This window comes from Vicugna pacos, chromosome 2, assembly GCF_048564905.1.
Source record: "Vicugna pacos chromosome 2, VicPac4, whole genome shotgun sequence".
NCBI lineage: Eukaryota > Metazoa > Chordata > Mammalia > Artiodactyla > Camelidae > Vicugna > Vicugna pacos.
Window position 1 is genome coordinate 33,569,901 of NC_132988.1, and position 26,340 is coordinate 33,596,240.

Below are 26,340 nucleotides of genomic sequence, written 5' to 3' on the forward strand. Positions count from 1 at the left end.
TAAATTATTGTTGTTTAATTCACCCTGTCTGTGATACTTTATTATGGCAGCCCTAGCAAAGCAATAAAAGGTATATATCACAAGATTCTAAAGACATAGCAGATTTCCAATTTTAACAAAACCAGAACATCCAACAGGACAGGAACATGTTACCTTAAGGGTTAAACATATATCACACAAAGTGTCAATAAAAAAGAGTTTGCTAGCACTTCTCCTGCTTGAAATACATATCAAAATTTAGAAATAAATCCTCTTAACGTTTCAGCATTTTATTTTCTTCATGCACTTTCAGCTTTGATTGGTTCATTTTCCCAGGGATAGAACTCTTGAGACATAACTGAGTTCCAAAAGCATTATTAATAGCCAACTCAAACAGTTGCAAAATCATCAACACTTATATGCAATCTGTGGGAAGATAAATCCATTTTTCCAGTTTTATTGAAAAATAGCTGACATATATTACTGTATAAGTTTGAGGCATACAGCATGATGGTTTGATTTTCATATATTGCAAAGTGATTATCACCGTAGGTTCAGCTAACATTTATCTTCTCATCTAGATAAAATAAAAAGAAAAAAAGGATAAAAGAAAAAAATTCTCTTTGTAATGAGAACTCAGGATTTACTCTCTTAACAGCTTCCCTATATATCATACAGCATTGTTAACTAGAACTTCATTCTTAAAAAAGAATCAGATGGCTACACATGACTGGTTTATGAATCTAAGCTGAAATACAAGAAAACAGTCAAAACCAATGAGTGGGTAGAAATCCTCACACATACCAAGTGCTCATTATTAGTATTATTATCTGTATTTAATAACAACGCTACTCTGAAATTAATAACTCATTTGGGTCCAAGATACAGCAAATAATTGCTCACACATATTGAAGGAAGTGCTGAACTTATTGTAATTGTTTTTTGTCCCCAGAATTCCTTCTCCTAAATGTTACCTGAAAAGCTCTTAGGGGACACAGATTCATATTCTCACACATAAATTAATATTAGCAGAGACATTTTTACACGTCCCTTTCTGTCTCCCCAGACTTTATTCTGATTTCAGTTCCAGCTCATAAGGAAGTTAGAGTTGGAGAGTATCTCTTATTTCCAAGTATGATAAGTATCTCTATATCCATTTTATCACTAATGTCAAAGAAAGAAAGACATTTAAAGGCAAGTAAATAGAGTATTTTTACAAAGAAAAACAACTTTAATCTCTTAGCTGTCTCTAACTAAAGTTCCATTCCAATATGGTAGTCCTTTTGTTGTCCCTGATCTGTATTGTAGCTCTTTCTAAGACTGTACATATCTGTCCACTCTTCCACACTAATTCTAATTTTATCCAAGATTCAATTTTAACTTCATTGGTTATGGAAAAAAGAACATGTTATTTTATCTAAGTATATTTGCCCATGGATCCCCCTTGTCTTATGCAGTGTGCTTTAGAAATATTATGCTGGAGATATTGTGAAAAAAGGATCAATAAGATTCAGTACAACCTGAGTGACAGTAGAAAAATACGATATTCCTAGCTACGGAAAATCGTGATTTTATTTTGTTAAGAAGAATTATAAAGAGTTGAAAATAAGGCAAAAAAAAAAAAAAAGAAGGAAGTGCTACTTCTTTTCAACAGCAGATGAGCACATTCCTACTCAACAATTACTTAAGTACTTATAAGAATATATTCTTTTTCTCAATTCCTTGTTTATGGCTGATTAAAGTCTCAGACTTAATGGAGTTGCATGTTAACTTACAGATTTTTATCTGGTAGATATGTGAATAATTTCTGTTCAAAATAAAAGATAACCTGAAAGATTATGGGGTTTTGTTTTTGTTTTGTTTTGTTTTGTTTTTTGCCCTTTAGGAGATTAAACCAGCATTGTACCTAACCTTACGATCTTATTCAAAATGGCCTGTATTAAACTCTTTTAGATACTCAGCTTCTCAAAGCTTTTTGAGTTAGTCTTAGCAGTTCCCTAATTATGACTGGTTCTCTCATTAATTAATGAGTTGAATACAGTTGTTGACATATGTTTATTTTTTATTTGTATGAGTGTCATGTTTTACATTTTGGAAAATTGTACTTTAACAACTTACAAAAAATGGTACTCTTATAGGAGGGAGTTTTTTTAATTTTTTTTTTTAAGAGTAAGATTTCATCTTTAAATATTTTGCCTTTGAGATGTTGGAAATATCTTTCTTTTGGACCAAAAGCCTCCATCATGACAGTTGTCTTCCGCTTGAAGCATGCAGGCCTTACATAACAATAGGCTTTAAAATTGTAGCTTAAATTTTAAAGAAATTTAACAATTCACAAAGACAAAATTGCTATGACATCTTTTGTGATTTGGCATTTCTAATATATTTACATATGTTGAAGTTTGTAATTTTGTACCAGTCTAAAAACTTCAGAACTTACAAAGTAGAAGCCTTATAAACCTCTAGATAAAGATTTCTTGGTCTTGCCTGCTATCTAAAAATGTATTCCAAACTTCTCACTGTAACGTCTGGTTGGAAACAAAATATGTCTCTCATCTTCCCACATCAGGATAAATAAGAACACAAAAAGAATAGTGACCAGAAGTCACTCTATTGTTTTTCTGCAAATTAATTTTGTGGCAGACACTAGCCCTGGGATTACATCTGCAACAGACAGGATCTTGCACAGGCAAAAAGCAACAAAATGGTTTTCTAAAAGCAAGTTGTTTTACGAATATGTTGACTTGATAAATGAAACAACTTAAAGCTGAACACATGCCATAGTGATTTCACTTCGCCAGAAAAGTCAGTTCCCCTGGCTTTTTAGTTTTAGAGCCCAAACTAGTCTTCTTTCTGGGCTGGAGTTGCAGATCTGAGCCATTTCTCCTACCTGAGATAAAAAGTAGAGATCAAAAAATAGTAAGTATATAAAAATAACTAACTGAAACAACATGAAAATAATCCAGTCAAGTAAAAGAACCAGTCCATGATTAACAAAACGGCTATTTTTTTTATAATTTAGTAAAGATTGGTAAATAGTTTCTTATGCCTGGTTATTATTTAATTTAACAAAGCCAGACATGTTGATTTGGGCAGGATTGATACTCAGTTATGAAAGCAGCTACAGATCCCTTCCTGATGCCCTTCATAATGGTGGTGATATTTTCCTCAAAGGCTGAATATGTACATAAACACATGTATATGCATGCTAATTAAGTAAAACAATTTATTTTAGGTGTTAAAATATAAATACAAAAATTAAAAGGTAAGCAGAGCATATGCTCTCCATTTGATTCTAGGTCTATTTCTAACCCCTGTTGTTTTGTCAAAAAGTTTTAAGTATAAACCTAAAAATAGGGATCTAAATTAAAATTCTGATTATACTTTAAAGCACTAAGGACAAAGCTGAGCAGCGGCATCCATTTGACCTTCATGGTCGAAGGTGGTGATAGAGTCCTCCTTCATAAGTATAGCACTTGAATATATTATTTAAAGTGATACGTCTGGAAACTGGTAAATTGAATGTATACCTTAGATTATGGTAATAATTATAATTAACATCTTTGAATGCTTCTAATGTGCTAATAATGTAGCTTGGTTAAACACTGTATCTTTATCTTATTTGATCTTCACACTATGAAGTATATACGTTATTTTATTCCAATTTGTAAATAAATATTTTGACACTTAGATTAAGTAATTTGCTTAAAGTCAATCTACTCAAACAAAAATGGGATAGGAACTAAGAGAATCAGAGTTCGAGTAGATTTCTAAACACCAGGCTAATGGCCTCCTTCAGTATTATTTAGTATCTGTGTAAATTAATCTTGGCTGAGAAATGCAATTAACACTTAGTTACCTTTTTCTTGTATTATCTCTGACTGCAAGGCTATTGATCATCATAATTAACCAAGATCTTCTCTAAGCCAACAGGTAATTACAGTTGGAAAGAAGAATCTAAACTTTACCATAATTAATTAATTTATAGCTAGTAATCCCTTATGGGCATATGTTTTAATTTAGTTCTTTGTTTCTGCAAAAAAATAACATAAAGAAGGTCATAATTCATTATTTTATCCCCATCCTGTGCATAACACACCTCCATCTTCATAGGAAATTAGAGGTATTTTTTTAATCAAAGGAAATGTATTTCAAATCCCCCAAATTCTGCTGTTACCAGTTCTGTTTTATTTTCAGTCACCCATTACAAGTTCCACGGTTCTCTGTTTTTTTAATGGAAGCTAATTAAATTCCCATATTCCTTTTACTATGTATGTTCTCTTAAAAATACATTTCTTACTTTAAATATCTATAATGTATATTAAAGATAATCAATAACATCTTGGTATGTTTCTACCCCAAGTGGCACAGAAACTCCCTGTGATCTGAGCCCTCTCAAACCTTTTGTTGTAGTTCCTTTTTGAAGTTTTAAAAAGTGATGACTTCCTACACACCGGTGGGTTGGCATAATACCCCCATGCCTGCAGCTCCTGTGCCATTGTTAGCATTGTGTTTTGATGGGCTCCACACTTGCAGCTCTCCAAGGATCCGTGACTGAGTTGAATGAAACCTTTTGCTACTTGGCAAGAGTAGTGAGAACACATAAAACCTGCCAGCTGTCAAGGATGTAAATGGTGATTTTGTTTCACTTTTTAATGAATTAAAGTAGGATTGAAATCTATCCAAAGACAGCATGTTTGGCCTTTGGAAGGAAGAAAAATGAAAGAAAGGGGTGTTTCTGCTATCCAGGCCATGGTATGCAGGGTGGTATTGACAATCAGTATGGGGAGTCAACACTCCAGGAAAGCTATCTAAAGACTGATTTTGTTGTTGGTTTCCTTCCCCTCTAATCAAGTGTACTCCAATGGCCCGAGGCAAACCGACCCTCCCTATCCATTCTTAGAAAAATTTCTATACCTCTGACCTTTCCCAAAGACAAAAACTGGAAATGTTTCCTTAAATGTTATCATCTTTCAAATCCTTGAGCAGGATGGGACAGAGGGGAAATTACTCTAAAAACTATGTATTTAAATTTGTTTGGGAGTTTTTTTTTTTTTTTTTTTTGCTTGCTTGCTTGCTTTTATCAAAGCCAGCAACGGGTAAAATTTATTTATGCAACTTGATTCACTGAACCACAGTAAGTTCTTATAGTAACTGACAAAACACAATTGCACATCTGTCTCCCTAATGCACTCAGAATTACATTTTTTTAATAGTTATAGTGTATTTTTCATACAACCATTTAATTTTACCCTATTAGATATTCACCTGTATAACAAAATATACAGGTTTGCCATTATTGCCACTTGTGCCAAAGTAGCAGGATCTCTAACTCTCCATAATTTAACTGTTTGTTTTTAATATGAAAACAATCTTCTGGTGGCAACATGGCCAAAAAAGCACAAGAAAACAGATGATTTTATTGTCATCCAATCTTCATTTGCATTTTTCTCAATAATGTAATAACTCGGATTTGGACCCATTGTCTTTTCTCAAATATAAATACTTTTAAGTTCTATACAGTTTGCTTGCCCTGTTTCTCTCCGGAATTATCAACTCTCACTATGTTAAAGGTCCTTTGTCTATACATTTGTGACTAACCTTATGAAATTATTAAGGCATATGGTCCAGTATCATATGCTTTTTTTGACAAATAATGAATAAAACAGAATCAGGGGATTTTTCTCTCATTGATAAGGAGCATTTCCACTGAGCCTTGAGTCTATGTATTTAAGCTTGCCTCTTAAATGGCCTTTAGCCCAGAGGGTGTAGAGGTCAAGTATTCAGAGCCCTTTAAGAAGGAACCAGAGCTACTGCTTCCTGGAAAACTAATCAGAATCAACAAAAAACATCTTGATGGCAAATCTGAGACTATCCTCTCAATACAACAATCAACTCAAGGCTCAGCAATGATCCAAACCAAGCTCTCTTGTAACCAACCACTTCTGAACCAAAGCCAGCACTTGGTTAAACGATTAATCACTTTTGCTTGAGAAACTTGGTTGTATTTGCATTTCAAGCTTCCCTATTGCCTTTGGTTAGAGAGATAGTGTTCACAGGGCCTACTGTCTTAAATGTGCCTATGTAGAGGTAAATCCTCAGTGCTTCCCACTGACCTTATCTCTGAGTTATTCAGCATGGCTTAAAACTCTTTATTTTTCTTTCATCATTATATATTACATGTAAAACAGTCAGCTAGCCATTGTTAATATTATTTTCCAAACAAAAGCCTCCCCTCCTTCCCTTTTCAACATAGCAAAGATTGCCGTAAGTGACTATAAGTAAGTAATGTAGTAGGTTATCAGTCATCATCTCTTCAAGTACCCATGAGATGTTTACGATTGCTGTACACTGCAGGATATAAAAATTCTAAAAGTTTATTCATGCACTACAGCCAGAAAAAAAAGTTTGTATTCAGTTGACTTTCAAAAGTGGTTTACAATTTCTAAATTTCAAAGTATTGAACCTTCTCGATGTTCAGAATAGTGAAGTCAAAATCAGAAGACCTAGTGCTTAAAGTCAGAAATTGTATGTGCAGGTGCTTGATCTTAGTCTCATGTTCTTCATCTGCCATCTGTCAATGAAAATAATCAGAATGAATAATATATGTAAAAACATGTTTTAAATAGTCAAATTTTCTATTATACTTCATTATCTAAGTAAATAGACTTTTTGGAAAAAGTTAATTTTACCTTAAGACATATTATAAAATATTATTATTTTATATATTATATATTTTAACTTGATATTCATAGACTATGAATATGAATATCAATATACAATAGGATATGAATATCAAGTTAAAATTTCCTTTGATTTTTGGTCAGTTTATTACACATATAGGTACTTCATTTGTAGCAATTGACACACAAAAGTATTCCTTAACTTGTGTATCAGAATTCAGTCATTTTCTTATGACTTTTTCATTGAAGAGGATAGCTAATTTTAGTCATTGCGTATAATGTTTTAAGAGTTTACTGCTACTCAGTAGTTTTCAATGGATAAATTATATTTTAATGGTATGTTTTTTACTCACAGGCCACCTCAAAACTCCTTTAGCTGAAATTATTTTATGTTTTCTGGAGCAAAACACAATAGACAAGTTGCTGTTTAAAGAACTTCTATACACTTTAAAGAAACATTTTTAAACAAATAATGAAATTTGTTCTATTTTATTTACATGTGTATTTTCCAAATCTCAAATTAAAGTTAAAAATTGATGTAGAAATGTAGACAAGAAAAGATTTAATTGGTAACATTTCAAAACTACTTTAGGTCTATGATCTATTTAAGGTTAATAGACCATTATTTTTAAAAATACAGCGTATGTGGTTCACTTGAATTTGGAAGAAGGCAGAAGAAGAGAAGGAAAAAAAGAAATGACTAAATGCAATATAACTGGGTGGCATTTGCAGTGGTAGGTAAGGACATGGAAAATCAACCCATGTAATTTCTGCGTCTATTTTAGAAGCTAATCATCTGTAGACACACAGATTAAGTAACTTGCCGTAGGTCACTCAGATAGGAAGTGGTAGTCTACTTTTAAGAGTCAGCTGTCTTCTTAACCACTAGGAGATATGGACTTTTTAATACTGGTTTATAATTGGACCTCAAAATATAAGTCTGCTTATTGACTTTTCTGAAGCACAATTTAGTAAAACTTAACACACACACACTCATATATAATCAACCTCAGAAAAGAGCAAGATAATAAGACAATGTAATGAAAGTGTTTTTTTAACCATTATAATCATAGCAGTAATAAATGGCAATAATATCTCACATGCATTGAGCACTTATTACATGCCAGTCACTGTATTAAGCATTTTAGAATAAATCTGTTTATTAAAAAAAAATATGAGGTAGAGTCTAGTATCTCCAAGTCACAAGAAACAAGCAAAGAGAGGAAAAGCTGCCCAAAGTCAACCAGCATTAGCTGTGGTGGAACCAGAGATTTGAATCTAGGAAATCTTATTTTAAAGCTTAGATTCTTAAATGCTACACTCTTTTAGTTTTACATAATTGCTTTACTGTTTCCCATTTACTAAAATTATACTATAAACATTTGCAACTTATCTTTGACTATATAATGTACCTTGAATAAGGAAGGTCACATTTTTTATGTCTTTCATCTCACATATTGGTTTTACATTACTTTTGAGCAGTCAAATCCCAAATCAACCTCGTCAAGCCCTGAACTTCAAAGGGGGAGTAATTCATACATTTGAAAATGTGTTTCCTCTCTTTAAATTCTTTATTTCCCTAAGTAAATCTTCATCACTAATATAATGTTCAGGCCTGAAATTATTTTCCATTACTGAAATTATGGTCAGAAAGTTCTCCAGGTATTTATTCAATAATTATCTTTTGAGGCGTGAATTTTAGTCTATTCCAAAACCTTGTTTACGTTAGAAAAAAAATGACTTAGAAATTACATTTATCCTATTAAGAGGAGTAAATTGATGTTTTAAAAATATTATTCTGTGGCTTTTCAAGGCCAGGTGTATTTTCTCTTTGGAAAGAACTATATGCCATTCTCAGTATTCTCCCCATTTGTTATTGTGTGTGTGTGTGTGTGTTTTCTAATAAAAAATGGATAATTCTAAAATTAAGAAAACAAAATTTTAAATATATTCACACTAAGAATTTTTAATCATAAACTCATTTCTAATAAACAAATTATATAGAATCAAAAAATTACATGGATCAAAATACAGAAGTTATAAACGACATAATTAACAGATAGCAAACAAGTTATGTCAAATATTTAGGTTTATCAAAATATTCAAAGGCAAATATTCTTGTGAATTTTTAAAAATTGAGATATAATTGACAAACTATTAATTTCAGGTGTACAACATAATGATTTGATATTTACATATATTGGAAATGATCTGCACAGTAAGTCTAGTTATCATCTATAGTTACAGAATGTTTTTCTTATGATAAAAACTTTTAAGGTCTACTCTCAACAACATTCAAATATGCAGTGCAGTATTAATAACAATAGTTGCCATGTAGTATATTAAATCCTCATGACTTATTTATTTTATAACTGGAAGTTAGAATCTTTTTGACTCCCTTAACCTGTTTCACCCACTCCTCACCCCCAGCCTCTGGCAATCCCAAGCTGTTCTCTGTATCTGTGAGCCCAGTTTGGAGTTTGTTTTGTTTTGTTTTATCGAGATCATACAGTATTTGTCTTTCTCTATCTGACTTATTTAACATGATGCTTTTAAGGTCCATCCATGTTGTCACAAATGGTGAGATTTCATTCTTTTTATGGCTGAATAGTATTCCCCGTATGTATACTCTATGAGTTTTTTCTTTATCCATTCACTCTTCATTGGACACTTAGGTTGTTTCCATATCTTGCCTATTGTAAGTAATGCTGCAGTGAACATGGGGATGCATATATCTTTTCAAGTTAATGTTTTCATTTTCTTTGGACAAATACCCCAAAGTGGAATTTCTGGTTCATATAGTAGTTTTATTTGTGATTTTTTGAGGAAACTCCATACTGTTTTCAATAGTGGCTACGGTAATTTACGTTTCCACCAACAGTGCACAAAGGTTCCCCTTTCTCCACATCTCACCAACACTTGCTATTTCTTATATTTTTGATAATAGTCATTCTGACAGGTATGAAGTGATTTCGATTTCCATTTCCCTGATGATTAGTGATATTGAACATCTTTCATGTACCTGTTAGCTATCTGTACATCTTCCTTGGAAAAATGTCTGTTCAGATCTTCTGCCCATTATTTTTTTTTTGGTAGAGAATCCTTTGTTAAAATGACTGTGTGTCATTTCTAGATTGGAGTGGGAGGTAAGTGCTATTAAACAGTATTTTCAAATAGTTAATTGTCCAAACTGTGAACATAAGAATACTAGAATCCATTTAAAGATTTGATGGGTATAACTAGTGGGTTTCATTTGAATCATTAACACCTGACAGAAAAATTTATGTTATTCCAGAAGGATCCACAAGTTTCAAAATAAGTAATATTCTTATTAGCACCTTTATAGAGACCAACTAGACAGTCTTACAATCAGAAGATTATAAATTACTTTTTAAAATTGAAATACAGTTGATATAATATTATATTAGTTTCAGGTATACAACATAGTAATTCTATATTTTTAATAGATCATACTCCGTCTAAAGTTACTACAAAGTAATGATTATATTTCCCTGTGCTGTACAGCATATCCTTGTTGCTTATTTATTTTATGCATAGTAATTTGTATCTCTTGATCCTCTACACATTTTTAGTCAGATTGGGTTTTTTTCCCCTTTTTTCTATTGAGCTGTTAAGCTCTTTATATATGTTGGATATTAACTCCTTATCAGATACATGATTTTTGTAAATATTTTCTCCCATTCAGTAGGTTGCTTTTTGTTTTATTGATGGTTTCCTTTGCTATTCCTGTGAAATTTTTGCAATGAGCTTACTCTCTCTTGAGTAGATTAATCAGATCTAAAAGTTTTATAAATAATTTCAGAAAAGTAATTTTATAAACCAATTCTGAATGTAAAAAGATATGTCTAGCCCCTAACTCAGATAGCTGTGATCTGACAGATTTATCATCTATGACTATCATTCCGTGTAATTAGGATTAGGAAATGAGAAGGAAAAATTTACTACTGTTTTCCCTCTAAAATAAAATTTTTAAGTATCTGTTAAAAGAGATGGAATGGAGAGTGAGAAGTTCAATATATGTCTTATTGGAGTATCAGAAGTAGACACTGAAAAGATTAGGTAAGCAAAGTATTTAGACTTAATGACTGAAAATTTTCCAAAAATTGTGAAAGGCTTGTATTCTCGAAGTCAGGAAATACAATGACTCCAAACACAATACATAAAGTGAACCCAAACATATGATAATCAAATATCAGAAGAGAAACAAAGAACAGAACTTAAAGGCAGTCAGGGCAAAAACAGGAAATCGGCTGCTTGGGAACAACATTTGCACTAACTGAGTGACTCCTCAACAATAACAATAAAACCCACTTTGAAACATTTTAAATGTACAAGAGAAGATAACTGTGCAACAGGAATTATGTGTACTGTGGAACTGTTTATTAAGATGAACGTGACATAAAGGCATATTCAAAGAAACAAAAATAGTGCGAGTTTATCACCACAGACCTTCTCCAAAGGAACTTCTAGACTCTGGAATTGAGATAATGTACTTGAGGAAGCAGGAGAACAAACCTAGAATACAAGGTGGAAAAAAATAGAATAGTGAGAAGATAAAATGTTAAATATGTGGGTAAATTTAAACAAATACTGATGATGTGAAATAATCATTTCTCTTTTGAGGATTAAAAAAAGGTAGAATAAAGTAAAAATCAAAAGTAGCATATAAACTATTCTCAGTATCTTGTGTTATCTGGGAGGATAGTAAAGCTGCTTATCAGCTTTAGATTTTTGTTAAGAATATTTGTTAAATTCATAAGCTGAATAAGGCAGGTTACACTAAGGAAACAGCAATGATAAATTACAACAACAAAGGATTAGTCTCTGTCTATTTTATATCTTTCATGGGTTAAATATGGCTCTACTCCCTAACCTTTTCCTTCCAAATCAAGGCTGAAGGAGCAACCCCTTACCTAGGATATGCCAGAAAGGAAAGAGAATTGGCAGATACATACCTTGGCTATTAAAGTTGCTAATTAGCAAGTCATATACTGAAACCTGATGTCAAAGGCAGGAATATATCCACTAGAAGACATGGGTCTGTAAGAACAGGTAAAGAAAGAGTGACAAGAATTGTTTAAAAAATACATTGTTGCAAGAGCATTAAGTAAAACAGAAAGATCATCAATAACTGGGCAGCCTTTATCTACTTACGTAGTTCTTGAAACTTCAGGTAACCACTCCCTTTCTCACCCATTGAGATGTAAAGATAGTAATGCATTCTTGCTGGCACTGACTTGGGCTTTTTCATTACCTTGCTAGTTTCCCTTAATCTCATCCATAAATCCTTTCGTTAAACTCTCTTTCATCAACCCTATTGAATGTGCCATTTTTTTCCATCCAGCTAGGTCTCTGACATGAATATGTATTCTATTATAAGCCTTATTTCTTCTAGAAGTGATGCTCACACAAGTGAAGTCATTTTCTAAGCTTGCACAGCAGGACAGGGAATAAAATCCAGATCTGAAACTCAAGTTTTCAAATGCCAGTGTCTATAGATGTCACCATGTGGGATGGCAGATGAAGACTGACCTGTGGATGATACTTGGTCTATTGAAAACTTATTTATAACAAAATATATTTTTGTAATATTTCAGAACAAGCACTGCCATTTAGGGGAAAGTATTATATCAGTATTAAGGGTTCTCAGCAATCTCACAATGACAGTATTTTTCAGAGAGCAAGTCATATCACAGAAAATCTGGGACATTTTAAGGGTAAGATTTCATATAAGAGGCAGATATCAGCAATAGCATATTTCAAAATGTGAACTTCATTGGGAATGGATATCCACAAAGAGAGCCCAAGAGTTTGCTGCCTATTAGCCTTCTTTCCAATTCCCATAAATCCAGAGCAAAGTTGCCAAAATCTTAATGTCACAATTGGTGCAAAGGGAAACATGTGGTGATGGAGGAAGAGAGGATGGGTAGTCCCCCGTGTGATACTTGGCTAGTTTTCTGGAAAATAACAATAAATTTGCCAAACCTAATCTGAACTTGCTCAGCTCTGTTGAGCCTTTCATCCTTAGTTAATGTGAAGTTTTCACCATCACTGGAAGCCCACATATCTTAATCCTGCTTTTTTTGTGGTTTGATGATAAAAACCATAGCCCTTCACAAGTGCACATAAAATTCAATAGAGCCTTAAAAAAAGATTCTGGCTTTGTTTGGCACAGGGACTTTGTCATCTGGAATAGAGCAAAACTGAAATTTCAAGGGATGAGTTAAATCCACAAGAACCCCAAATCACTGAATCAATTCAGCCAGATTCGTCCAATTTAAAACTACCCAACAAAGAATCCTAGTTATGATCCTACTCTTTACTTGTACTGATATTGAAGATCATCTTTTTTTCTGGCTTTATTGAGATATAATTGAAATATAACATTGTGTAAGGTTAAGATGTACAGTATGATGATTTGATACACATATATATTGCAAACTGATTACCATAATAAGGTCAGTTGACACATCCGTCACCTAACCTAATTACCTTTTGTTGTTGATGTTGTTGTTGTGAGAACATTCAATATTAACTATCATAGCAAATTTCAACTATACAATATAGTACTGTTAACTATAGTCACCATACTCCCCATTAGATATTAGATCCTCAGAACTTATTCATCTTATAACTGAAAGCTTTGACCTTTGACCGGCATCTCATTTCCCTGACCCCTCAGCCCTTGGAAATCACCATTCTACTCGCTGTTTGTGTGAGTTCAGCTTTTTTAGATTACACATACCAGCAACATCATACAGTATTTGTCCTTCCTTGTCTGACTTATCTCACTTAGCATAATGTCCTCAAGTTTCATTCATATTATCACAAATGACAGGCTTTCCTTCTTTTTGTATGGCTGAATTATATTCCACACATATATACACACACACACACACACATATATATATATATATACACATATATATATATATTATGTAGAGAAGTGCAGATGTTTCATTAAGATAATAATTTCATTTCCTTCAGATATATACCCAGAAGCAGGATTGCTGGATCATATGGTAGTTCTATTTGTAGTTTTTTGAGGAACCTCCATGTCGTTTTCCATAATGGCTGCACCAGTTTACCATCCCACCAACAGTGCACGAGAGTTCCCTTTTCCCCGCATCCTTCCCAACACTTGTTACGTCTTTTTGAAAATAGCTTTTCTAACAAGTGTGAGATGATATCTCATTATGGTTTTGATTTGCATTTCCCTGATGTGGAGATTTTCTTTATTCAAAACTTATATAACTAATTTAAAACTCTGCATTATTAAAATAGTGTTTTACTATCATATACCTATATTAATAACATAAATCTCAACTTATAAATAATTGTTTTCCTCATAAACAGGCACATTTTCACTTCAAGTATCATTAATTTTTTTGAATTAGTTAATACAGTCACATGATATTCAAAAGTTACTAAAGAGTGTAGAGAGAAAGATATGTTTTCCTTCTACCCTCTTACCTAGTCATGAACTCTTCTCATTGGAGACAATCCAATTACCAGTACTTGAGTATCCTTCTGGAGGCAGCCTAGGAACATACAATAAGCATCTCTCTGTATGTGGGTCTGCTGGTGTATACATATATTTATTTGTTATTTTTATTTTACACAAATGATAGTATCCTCTGTAGTGCTTTGCACTTTGCTTTTTTTCACATAAAATACGTCTGAGATATTATTCCATAGTAATGCTATAATGGATAAACAGGATTCAACTGCATAAGTGTATCACAATTATAGCTACATTATATAGCTATAATATAATAATTTTTAAATGCTTAGTTTGATCCTGGCACTGTTCTTATGCTTTGACCAGTTCAATTCTTACTATTACTGTTATTAAATTTATTTTACATATGAAGAACTGAGGGACAGAGAGATTCATAAACTCACAAAAGATCACAGAGAGAGAAGGTATCAGAGGTGGTACAGGTGGGACAGTTTAGTTCCATATCCTGAGTTTGTTGGGAGGTAATTCTTCATGGGTCTTTTGTGTTGCCTCATATCTTGTGAACAGAGACACTGGCTGATTTTGTCCCAGACTATTTTTTCAAGAATGTTTGTATAGTAAACAGATTTGGAAATAGAAATTTGAAACTCTCCCAAGCAGAAGGAAGTTTCACTTATTCTCCAAAATCATAAAGATAACATCTCCCTCTATAGAAGAGGACAGATTTTTTTGCAGCTAATTATAAAAGATTTGAGTTCTCTAAGCTGGGGTTCATAAACTGTAATCCAAGTCCACTGTGTGTGCAGCATTCATATTAACCCTTCCACATTTCCTCCATGGAACTGTTTGATTACATTCTACTAGGAGCTCAGTTGGGGTTGGAACATCCAAGATGGTCTTATTCGTATGTCTGCTGCCTCATGGAGTGGCTAGAATGTTTGAGTATTGGCAGGACCGTTCTCTCCTGCAAGGTGACTGGTATTCTTACATGATGCCCAGAACACTGAGAGGGTAGAAATCAGAAACTTAAATCCAGAACAGTCGTAGCTTCATTCTGCCCTGTTATTGTAACCAAAGAAAGTCACATGGCCAACCCAGATTCAAAGGGAGGAGAAGGAGATTCTAGCTCTGTGTGGCAGAAGTGTGCAAAAATAGAGACATGGGACGAATCAGCAGCAGCCCTCTTTGCAGACAATATACCACAGGTTAAAAATATCACCTATATTTTCTCAAGTATTTTATGGTTCTATATGTTTGTGTGCTTGATCCATAATTTACTTCGTCATGACAAATGTGTTAGAGATAATACTTTAATTTTAACTAGCAAGTTCTTCTGAATTGTAAGTAATGCATCTTTTCCCTAATAATTTAAATGAATCCTTTACAATGGATGAAGGTTCCATACATCCTTATCCACTTCTTATCTCTACTGTTTCTGTAATACATGTAATGGGACAAAACCTGTTTTAATTGTAATACATGTACTAGCACGAAACCTGTTTTAATTCAAAATCTTGAATCTCTCCTCAGACAAGCTCTTGTCCTAGACTTCCCTATCTTAGTGCATACCATCAAATAAAACATAGGAGTTATCAGTGATATATCTTCATAACCATATGCTCTAATCAGAAACATCCATCATTTCTTACTAGGCCACTAAAAGAACTCCCTCATTGGTCTCCTTTATCCTACTCTCTACCCTTCAGTAAATCTTCCGTATGACAGAGGGATCATTTAAAATTCCATATTAGATTTTTTTACTCAAAACATTGTGGGGCTTCTGTCTCACTTCAATAAAAAGGTTGCTTTCCCATAGCTTATAAGGTCTTAATCTTTCACCAGGGCTATTCCTCCAGTCTCTTCTTTATTTACTCCTTTTCTCAGTCAACATTAAGTATATTAAAAGCTTCTTGTTTCTCAAGTGTGCCAACTTTTCCCCAAGTTAGTGCTTTTGAAATTCTCTTTCCTGTAGTTAATCACTCTTCTGTTAAACATTCCCGTTGCTTCTTTTCTGACTTCCTGCAGGCCTCTGCTGAATTATTCCTTCCTTAGAGAGGCCTTCCGTAACCATCCCATCTAAAATACCCTCTTCCGGCATTACTCTCCATCCCTGGGCCTACTTTACTGTTCCTAACAGTGTGGTAATTTCATAATATTATAAGTATGAGTTTGTTTATTTTGTCTCTTCTGCTGGAGTATAATTTCTGAAAGAGAATCAATTTCTTTTTCACTCCAAGGATCTAGAGTGTTACCATCACATCAACAAGAGAAAGGACAAAACCACATTATCAATCAATAGATGCAGAAAAAACATTTGATAAAATTCAACACCCATTTATGATAAAAACTCTCACCAAAGTGAGTATAGAGGGAACATATCTCAACATAATGAAAGCTAATGTGACAAACCTACAGCCAGCATAGTACTCAATGGTGAAAAACTCAAAAGCTTCCCACTAAAATCTGGGACAAGAAAAGGCTGCCCACTATCACCACTCCTATTCATCATAGTCTTGGACGTCCTAACCACAGCAATCAGGCAAGAGAGAGAAATAAAAGGGATCCAAATTGGAAAAGAAGAGGTAAAAGTGTCATTATATGCAGATGACATGATATTATATATAGAAAACCCTAAAAGGTCCACACAAAAGCTGCTAGAACTAATTGAAGAATTAAACAAGGTAACAGTTTACAAGATTAATGTTCAAAAATCAGTTGCATTTCTTTACACTAATGATGAATTAACAGAAAAAGAAATTAAAGAAGCAATCCCCTTTACAATAGCACCCAAAGTAATAAAATACCTAGGAATAAATCTAACCAAGGAGGTGAAAGAATTATACATGGAAAACTATAAACCGTTGATGAAGGAAATTAAAGAAGACTTTAAGAAATGGAAAGATATCCCATGCTCCTGGATTAGAAGAATCAATATTGTTAAAATGGTCACACTGCCCAAGGCAATCTACAGATTTAATGCAATCCCTACCCAATTACCCAGGACATATTTCACAGAACTAGAACAAATCATAATAAAAATTATATGGAACCACAAAAGACCTAGAACAGCCAAAGCATTAGTGAAGAAAAAGTGAGAGGCTGGAGGAATAACTCTCCCAGACTTCAGACAATACTATAGAGCTACAGTCATCAAGACATCATGGTATTGATACAAAAACAGACATATGGACCAATGGAACAGAATAGAGAGCCCAGAAATGAACCCACAAACTTTTGGTCAACTAATCTTCGGCAAAGGAGTCAAGAGTATACAATGGAATAAAGACAGCCTCTTTAGCAAATGGTGTTGGGAAAACTGAACATCAGCATGAAAATCAATGAAGCTAGAACACTCCCTTACACCATACACAAAAATAAACTCAAAATGGATCAAAGACTTCAACATAAGACAAGATACAATAAACCTCCTAAAAGAAAAGATAGGCAAAACATTATCTGACATACTTCTCAAAAATGTTCTCCTAGGGCAATCTACCCAAGCAATAGAAATAAAGCAAGAATAAGAAAATGGGACCTAATTATACTTACAAGTTTCTGCACAGCATAGGAAACCATAAGTAAAACAAAATGACAAACTACAGAATGGGAGAAAATTTTTGCAGATGATGAAACCGACAAAGGCTTGGTCTCCAGAATATATAAGCAGCTCATATGACTTAATAAGAAAAAAATAAACAACCCAATCCAAACATGGGCAGAAGACTTAAACAAGCATTTCTCCAAGGAAGAAATACAAATGATCAATAGGCACATGAAAAAATGCTCAATATCACTAATTATCAGAGAAATGCAAATCAAAACTACGATGAGGTATCACCTCACACCAGCCAGAATGGCCATCATTCAAAAGTCCACAAATGACAAATGCTGGAGAGGCTGTGGAGAAAAGGGAACCCTCCTATTAAAAATTTCTTAAAGAAGCATTTGAATATTTGAATCTTGGGTTGATCAGATGTCTTATTACAAAAATTCAATCTATTATTATTATTCTCATTGTTATTTTTATTTCATCTCAGTGTCATTTTTTTCATTTAAAGACTGAACTCAGTATATATCTCCTACAATCTCAAAGGGAATTTTGCCTTTGCAATTTGCCAAGTTAATCTATTTTCTAAGACTTTGAATTAGAATTTATAAATTTTGGCTTAAACTTTTGGATGCCCTTTCTGAAAATAATGTCTTAAATTATTTGAAAATACTGAATATATTTGAAATAGCTGAATACATTAAATATTTTGTTTAACAGGTACAAGTCACCATATATCTACAGTGGGGTCAGCAGAAAACCTACCATGCAAATGCTTATTCATACTAAAGTTTTCTCTAACCAACCAAAGTGGACACTCTATGGAAGTTTATATTCCACTCCGTGAAGTGTACTTTAAAAGACCACAGGTTAAAATCAACTCATGTAGACCAGTCATTGTCCTCCAGTTTGACTGTGCAAGGAGGAAGAACAAAACCTAACCACTTTGGACTTTGAGGGGCATCTTATGAATGGGCTAAGAAGATATTTTCTTAGACCCTGATTCCCTGCATTAAAGCAGTAAGTAGCTACTTCTATTTCACAGCATTGGTTGTTTGTGAACCAAGATCCACATTGCACCTTGGTCATTTTGTTCTGGGACCAAGTAAAATTCCATGAAAAACAGCAAAAATAAAATCAGTAACATCAATTAAAGGGTATTTAATATGTGTTGGGCACTTTGCTAGTTCATTTATGTACATTATATGGTTAAATAAATACTTTAATTATTAAAACACCTTTTCAACAAACACTTAATTCAACAAATCTACTTATTGAGTATCTTCTCTGAGCCAGCACAACCTAAAGAAGCAGTTACTATTGTTTTTCTCATTTTGTGGATGGAGACAGTGAGTTTTAAAGAGAATAATGTTTTGCACAAGGTCACATGTTAAATAGATGAGGTGGGATTTGACTTCAGGTGTTCCTGATGCTTAAGTCCAAAGGTAAAACTCCTCGCTGCCTCCCATGATGCCATCATTAGCTACTAAGCATGTTTTACCAACCTCACCTAGCTCTCAGATACACTTCTTGTATTTTTTTGGAAGCAAGCCCATCCAAACATTCACTGTGACAACGTAGAAAGGTCAAGGTCTGGGATGTATTTCTTTGCATACCATTTCTCTCAAGCCACTGTTTTCAAATTATTGCACAAGGTGCCACAATATTCCCTGGCTACACCAGAGGCAATATCTTAATGGATCCAGTTTCTACAATAACAACCATAGGTCAGAAAATGAGGGAGTTACGGAATGAGTGGTTTGGGGCCTGTGATTTTTGGTCTTGCACTGATGAGAGTGTATAATCTGGATAGATGTTAGCTTTCTAAACAAACATAACCTCTGGTTGCATTAAAGGAGGAAATAAAGTTTAAACTTGTTCTCTTCATTAAGCAGCTTTACAAAACTAGCATTTGTTGAGCTCAAAATGGATATTAATTCTGATGAGTGAAAATAATGATAGGAAAGATGGAGCTGCCAGAATAATTTTAAGTCTTTACTTTTCTCAAATTATGGATACTTCACCAAAATTTGTCTTAGACTACTCATTTAAATATCGAGTAAGAAGTAATAAACATGAGTGTGTCTGTCTGTGCAAAGGTTTTGGACTAGTGCTGAGTTTTGACATGGAGGCTGGGTTTCATCAATATTATTCTCTTTGGAGAACTTTCAGGACCAGATGCTACCAGTGTGATAGTGGCAATTTACATGCCCCACCTCTTTAGACAAAAGTTCAAAAGTTCACTGAGAAGAAAAAGGTATTGAGATAAGGAAGAATTACAATTTTATTAATGGTGAACATCGTCGTCAAGGAATACTATGCAGCACAGCAGGTCTCAGTTGTGACCTGTGTTAAAACATGCTATACCATGGGAAAGAAACTGCAGAGAGAAAACATCTGGCTCTGTTTTTTGTTCATGTCAATCAATCATTAAAGAATATGAGAAAGAAAAATCACTAGCAGAGAACTATTCTTTATTCCCAAATGAATAATGCAATTGATAAGTAGGAAAAAATAGGTCTACAAAATAAAATGATTTATATATGAAAAGATTTTGGATAAAACCTAACTGTGGCTTTTTAAGTCCATTCATATTTGTTTGAAAAACACCCGTTAATAAGTAAGATGAAGATGCAAATATACCACATTCTTTACTCATTGTATTAAAATGTATTTACATTTTGTACTTTAAAAATGTCATGTTCTAAAATCATCCTATTAGTTTGAAGACAGTAGCCTAATAAAAGGCAAAATACAGAAATGAGTAATTTTGATGCATTATAAAGAGCTATATTCTGTACGACACTGTGTAAAGAAATCTAAAAATCTCATGTGATCTATACAGGGTATTTTTCTTCGACTGGTTTTGAAGGACTTCTGATATCCAGATCCTGATAAAGGTAGATTTTATTAGCTCATCTATGCAACTTTAATATTTATTAGCACATATAAAGCTATGTCTTTGATTTTATAAGTAACCTACTTATTAATAACTTACTAATATAAAACTAAAAATAAAGCACTAGTGAAAAACCACATATAAATGCTGAAAGAGAAAAAAAAAGTGTTGAAAAAGATCTTAGAACAGATTTTTCTGCTACAAACCCTATATATACTCCTAAAAGTTTTGCATAATACAAAATCCTACACTAAAATTACCATGGGTTATGTATGTAATAGAACCAAACAGTTTAAATGTTCATAACTTTGTAGTGTGATCATTAAACAACAACAATTTCAGTAATAATACTAGCACAGATAAATTCCCATAGACATTTGCAATCAGAATTGAAGTCCACAGTTGTTTCTTGAATCCTTAAACCCTGGGTTTGTGCTTTTCCGTTTTAGGTGTGGGTACTGGAGGGCATTTCCTTGAGAGTAGCACTACTAAAACTAAAAGCCTGGTCCAAGAGGTAAATTTCTATAAATTTGATATTTTTAAGCCTGGGACTGTCTCCACAGCTTCTCCATCTATACTGGCAGCTTCCCCAGATAACTTAATTCTGCGAAGTATAGTAGTTTTTGAAGCACATTGAACAAATACGTATTGTAACAGAACAGAACAATTCAATGTGATGTGTTGGAAAGGGAGAAATTCTGTTTCACACAAGCTGACCAAATTTGATGGAGCTAGTTTTTGTTTTGTTTTGTTTAAAATAAACTTTATTAATATAACTTCAACGTACAATAAAATGCACACATTTTAAGTCAGTGAGGTTTGACAAATGTATTACACTTGAGTAATGGCCACACCAGTCAAGATCCTTTCAGTCCTGTGACTTTGAACCCTTTAAGTTTTTAAGGTGGTAGACTAGTTTCTGGAATCCTCTTCTGGAATGAGGTATTGGTTTTGATTTATTATCTTGGTAAGGGAAGAGGAACTGCTCCAAGGGCTTCTACTTGGCCTCTCCTATTAAAATATCTCTTACTATACAGGTCAACAGACCAGTGAAAGGGTTCTGCCAACAGCTAAGTGCATCCATTCCAATGATACATTCCGAAACGAGGGAATACCCAGCAGCTACCTCTGTCAACCTAACAGTTCCAGTGTGAGATGGACCTGAGTAAAGATTTCATTTATTACCTGACTTATACATCCCTTCTCTAATACGGCTGCCATGAATGACAACCCAGTGGAGCCACACAGGGTATCAACAACTCAGATCTAGTATCTGTTATTTCTCAAAAAAGCTAAGTATTCCCCCTTTGTCTGAAGTATATTTACTTGAGTAAATGGCCATAGGTCTCTTTGTAAAAGGACTGAGGTCACTACAGTGTAGACTTGCCATGGGGTTGGTTGTAGGTCCTGCCACATGGATGTCTGGCTTCTCTTTCAGTTGATAGGTGGAATTTAAAAAATAATACAAATGAATTTATTCACAAAACAGGAACAGATTCATAGACATAGAAAACAAACTTATGATTACCACGGAGGAAAGAGGGGAGTTCTTCTCTGTCTGAGAACTAGCCCAGGTCTAAAAACTGGACAAAGATTTTCTATAGTGGTGGATGACCTCAGTCCTATCCGTTCTTGATCTTTTAATGATATACTTCTGTAATTTAGCCTTCCCTGGGTACCTTTGCAACCTTTCCATCCTTTAAGGTTGCTTCCAATTAGCTATGTGCTGCCACATGGCTCCTTGTGTTCTGTGATCCCATTATCCCATTACTGTCAGGGAGCACAGTTTTGTAACAGCCTCTTCTACTATCAGCCCTGGAAGACCAGTACTGAACTGAGGACCTCCTCATCAACACATTCAATTACTAACTTGATAAACTGAGGATTCCCCCATGGCATCCAAGGAACATGGTCAACTAACAGATAGATTGGTCTATTGTAGTAGACACTTTCTAGTATAACCACTTCTCTGAGCTTTTTAGTTCTTTCTTCTACAGTTTGGTATGGCAATTTTGGCATTTTTACTTCATTGAATATGGGTGATCACTTTTTCCAAGCTTCCTGGAACCATCTTTGTATGTATTAGGATATTTATGGCAATGAATCGTTGTCATTGGGGGTCTTTGCCAGCTTTAGAAAACTGCCCTTAGGTTGACGAAATGGCCATTTTCTGGCTTTATATTCTTCTCCCCTTGATTCAGCACTCTCAGGATCCACTTCCAGGCATACTTGACACTCCGTTCCTGCAGTCATTTATTCAAGCTCTTCCTCTCACACACACTTTCACTCTTACACCTTATAAATCTCTGAATCACTTAATAGCTGCATATTCTTTTCTTTAATTGAAGAATAGTTGACTTATTGTGTTAGTTTTGGGTGTACAGCAAAGTAATTCGGATATATGTATATATATTTCAGATTCTTTTCTATTATGGATTATTACAAAATACTGAATATAGTTCCCTGAGCCATACAGTAAATCTTTGTTTATATAGTAGTGTGTATCTTTTGTTCCCATATTCCTAATTTATCTCTCCTCTTATCCTTTGGTAACCATAAGTTTGTTTTCTATGTCTATGAGTCTATTTCTGTTTTGTAAATAAATTCATTTGTATTATAGATTCCACATGTAAGTGATATCATATAATACTTGTCTTTCTCTGTCTTCATTTAGTATGATATTCTCTATGTTCATCCATGTTGCTGTGAATGTCAGAATTTCATTCTTTTTATGGCTGAGTAATATTACATTATGTATATTTTGTGTGTGTGTGTGTGTGTGTGTGTGTGTGTGTGTGTGTGTGTGTGTTTGTATACCACGTCTTCTTTATCCATTCATCTGTTAATGGATGCTTAGGTTGCTTCCATGTCTTGGCTACTGTAAATAGTGCTATTATGAACATTGGGGTGCATGTATCTTTCCAAATTAGAGTTTTTATCTTTTCCAGATATATGCCCAGAAGTGGGATTGCTGGATCATATAGTAGCTCTATTTTTACCTTTTTAAGGACCCTCCATACTGTTTTCTATACTGCCTTCATCAATTTATATTCACATCAACAGCATAGAGGGGTTCCCTTTACTCCATACCCTCCCCAGCATTTATTATTTGTAGACTTTTTGATGATAGACATTCTGACTGATGTTGAGGTGAGACATCGTAGTTTTGATTTGCATTTCTCTAATAATTAGCCATGTTGAGCATCATTTCATGTACCTATTGGCCACTTGCATGTCTTGTTTGGAGAAATATCTATTTAGATCTTCTGCCCACTTTTTTTTATTGTGTTGTGGGTTTTTTTGATATTGAATTGTATGAGCTGTTTTTATATTTTGGAAATTAACCTCTTGTCAGTTGTGTTGTTTGCAGATATTTTCTCCCAATCTATAGGTTGTCTTTCTGTTTTGTTGACTATTCCTTTACTGTGCAAAAAGCTTTTAAATTTGATTGTCTCATTTGTTTATGTTTTGCTTTTATTTCTTTTGCCTTAGGAGACTGATTTAAGAATATATTGTTACAATTTATGTCAGAGAATGTTTTTCCTATGTTCTTTTCTAAGAGTTTTATGGTGTAATGTCTTATATTTAAGTCTTTAAACTGTTTTGAGTTTATTTTTGTATATGGTGTGAGGATGTGTTCTAATTTCATTAATTTACATAAGGCTGTCCAGCTTTCCCAACACTACTTGCTGAAAAGACTGCTTTTTCACCATTGTATAGTCTTGCTTCATTTGTCAAAGATTAATTGGCTGTAGGTGTGTGGGTTTATTTCTAATGACTGTAGTCATGTGGGTTTATTTCTGTGCTCCTTTATTATGTGCTATTGATCTATATGCCTTTTGTGCCAGCACCATGCTCTTTAGATTACTATAGCTTTGTAGTGTTGTCTGACGTCTGGGAGGGTTAGGCTTTCCGCTTTGTTCTCTCCCCTCAGGATTCCTTTGGCAATTCTGGGTCTTTTGTGGTTCCATAGAGATTTTAGGACTATTTGTTCTAGTTCTGTGAAAAATTTCTTGGGTAATTTGATAGTCACAATAAATCTATAGATTGCTTTGGATAGTATGGCCATCCAATTGCATGAGATATCTTTCTATTTCTTAGAATCATCTTCAGTTCCCTTTATCAATATTTATAGGTCTTTTACCTCTTTAGTTATTTATTCCTAGGTATTTTTTGATGCAATTTTAAATGGGATTTTTTTTTTACTTTCTCTTTCTGATATTTCATTGTTAGTGTAAATGCAACAGATTTCTGTATATTAATTTTGTATCCTGCTAACTTGCTGACTTCACTTATTAGTTCTAATAATTTTTGTATGGAGTCTTTAGGGTTTTCTATATACAGTATTATGCCATTTGCAAATAAAGACAATTTTAACTCTCTTCCAATTTAGATACCTTCTATTTCTTTTTCTTATCTGATTTCTGTGGCTGGGACTTCCAATACTATGTTGAATAGAAGTGATGAGAGTGGGCATTCTTGTCTTGTTCCAGAATTTAGCAGTGAGGCTTTCAGCTTTTTACTGTTGACTATTATGTTGGCTGTGGGTTTGTCATAAATGGCTTTTATTATGTTGAGATACGTTCCCTTTATACCCACTTTGGTGAGAGTTTTTATCATAAATGAATGTTGAATTTTATCAGCTCCATATTCTTGAGGTAGCATTTGCAAAATAAAGTAATACAAATTATTCTTTAGTATATTTTTAAAAAATTTAATAAAATTTTCAGCAGATCATTATATGCATTCACATACACATGTAAAATCATTTGTCAAAGTTTTGGAATTAGTTAATCAGATTAGCTGGTGCTTATTTAGAATAGTAGTCTTCAAAGTGAGAGGGGTGCACAAAATGATCCATTGGGGTGTCAGAATAATAAGAAACTACTAATGTGTTGTAACATTTAATATATGATGGCTGGTGCCCTCACTCTGTAAGTATGCCACATAGTTAATTATATATCACATTTGAGGGAAGAGTGTGGGATCCCTACCCCATAGAGGTAGATAGCGGTCCTTTTTCCCAGTCTTCACTTTCACAGTATTGTAGTTTACAAGGCTCCTGTTAAATAGATTTTCACTGTTACTTAAAATAACACAGTTCCACAATACTTTGTATCAGATGAAAAGTGGCAATAAAACTCTTCTTTTTGAAACACATAAAGATTCACTGCTTATCTAAAGTCTTTTTTCCCCTTAGATGTCATAGTTTTGGCTTAGTCACACTCCTCTGTTTGTGACACAATTGTAATTGGTCCATAGATGTCCCCTCTTTTTTATTACTTATTAACCCTTTTATCTCCATGCCCTACCATCTACCATAAGGAACTATTCTAATGCTTTTAATGGCGTAGAGTTTTTTTCTTGTAAGTACTCCTATAAAATATGTATTACTGTTTTGTGTTCATGTATTTTAACTTATATAAATATTAATATACATATATCTTATTATTTTTCTTACTTGTTTTACTCATCACTATGCTTTTAAGGTTTATGCATGTTTGTTTCTATTTGTATATGTAACCTGAGACTTCTAAGTGCTGCTATAGTATCTGTAGTGTGTACTCACCATGGTTTACTTAACTGCTCTATTAGTAAAGAATACACAAATTATTTCTGACATTTCTAGAAATGTTTGTACATATCACCATTTGTACATATTATCTTTATATTATCTAGAATATAAATCTGGAAGCAAGTTTGAGGGTCATAGAATATGCATCTTATTCCCAACTATTCTCCAGAATAG

General features: G+C 33.6%; 2 long non-coding RNA genes across 2 annotated transcripts in view; one reads left to right on the forward strand and one right to left on the reverse strand.

Annotated features, from left to right (window-relative positions):
- LOC140685735 (uncharacterized) overlaps nt 1-26,340 on the forward strand; it is a 280,125-nt gene that overhangs the window by 19,698 nt on the left and 234,087 nt on the right. The gene's annotated exons all lie outside the window — the stretch shown is intronic.
- The window catches only part of LOC140685734 (uncharacterized), a 135,002-nt gene continuing 115,110 nt past the window's right edge, over nt 6,449-26,340 (reverse strand). Inside the window, exons 3-5 of the long non-coding RNA XR_012059094.1 lie at nt 11,639-11,723; nt 11,133-11,198; nt 6,449-6,553 (exon numbers count right to left, since the gene is read on the reverse strand). This is a non-coding gene — a long non-coding RNA (uncharacterized lncRNA). The remainder of the gene's footprint in view (nt 6,554-11,132; nt 11,199-11,638; nt 11,724-26,340) is intronic.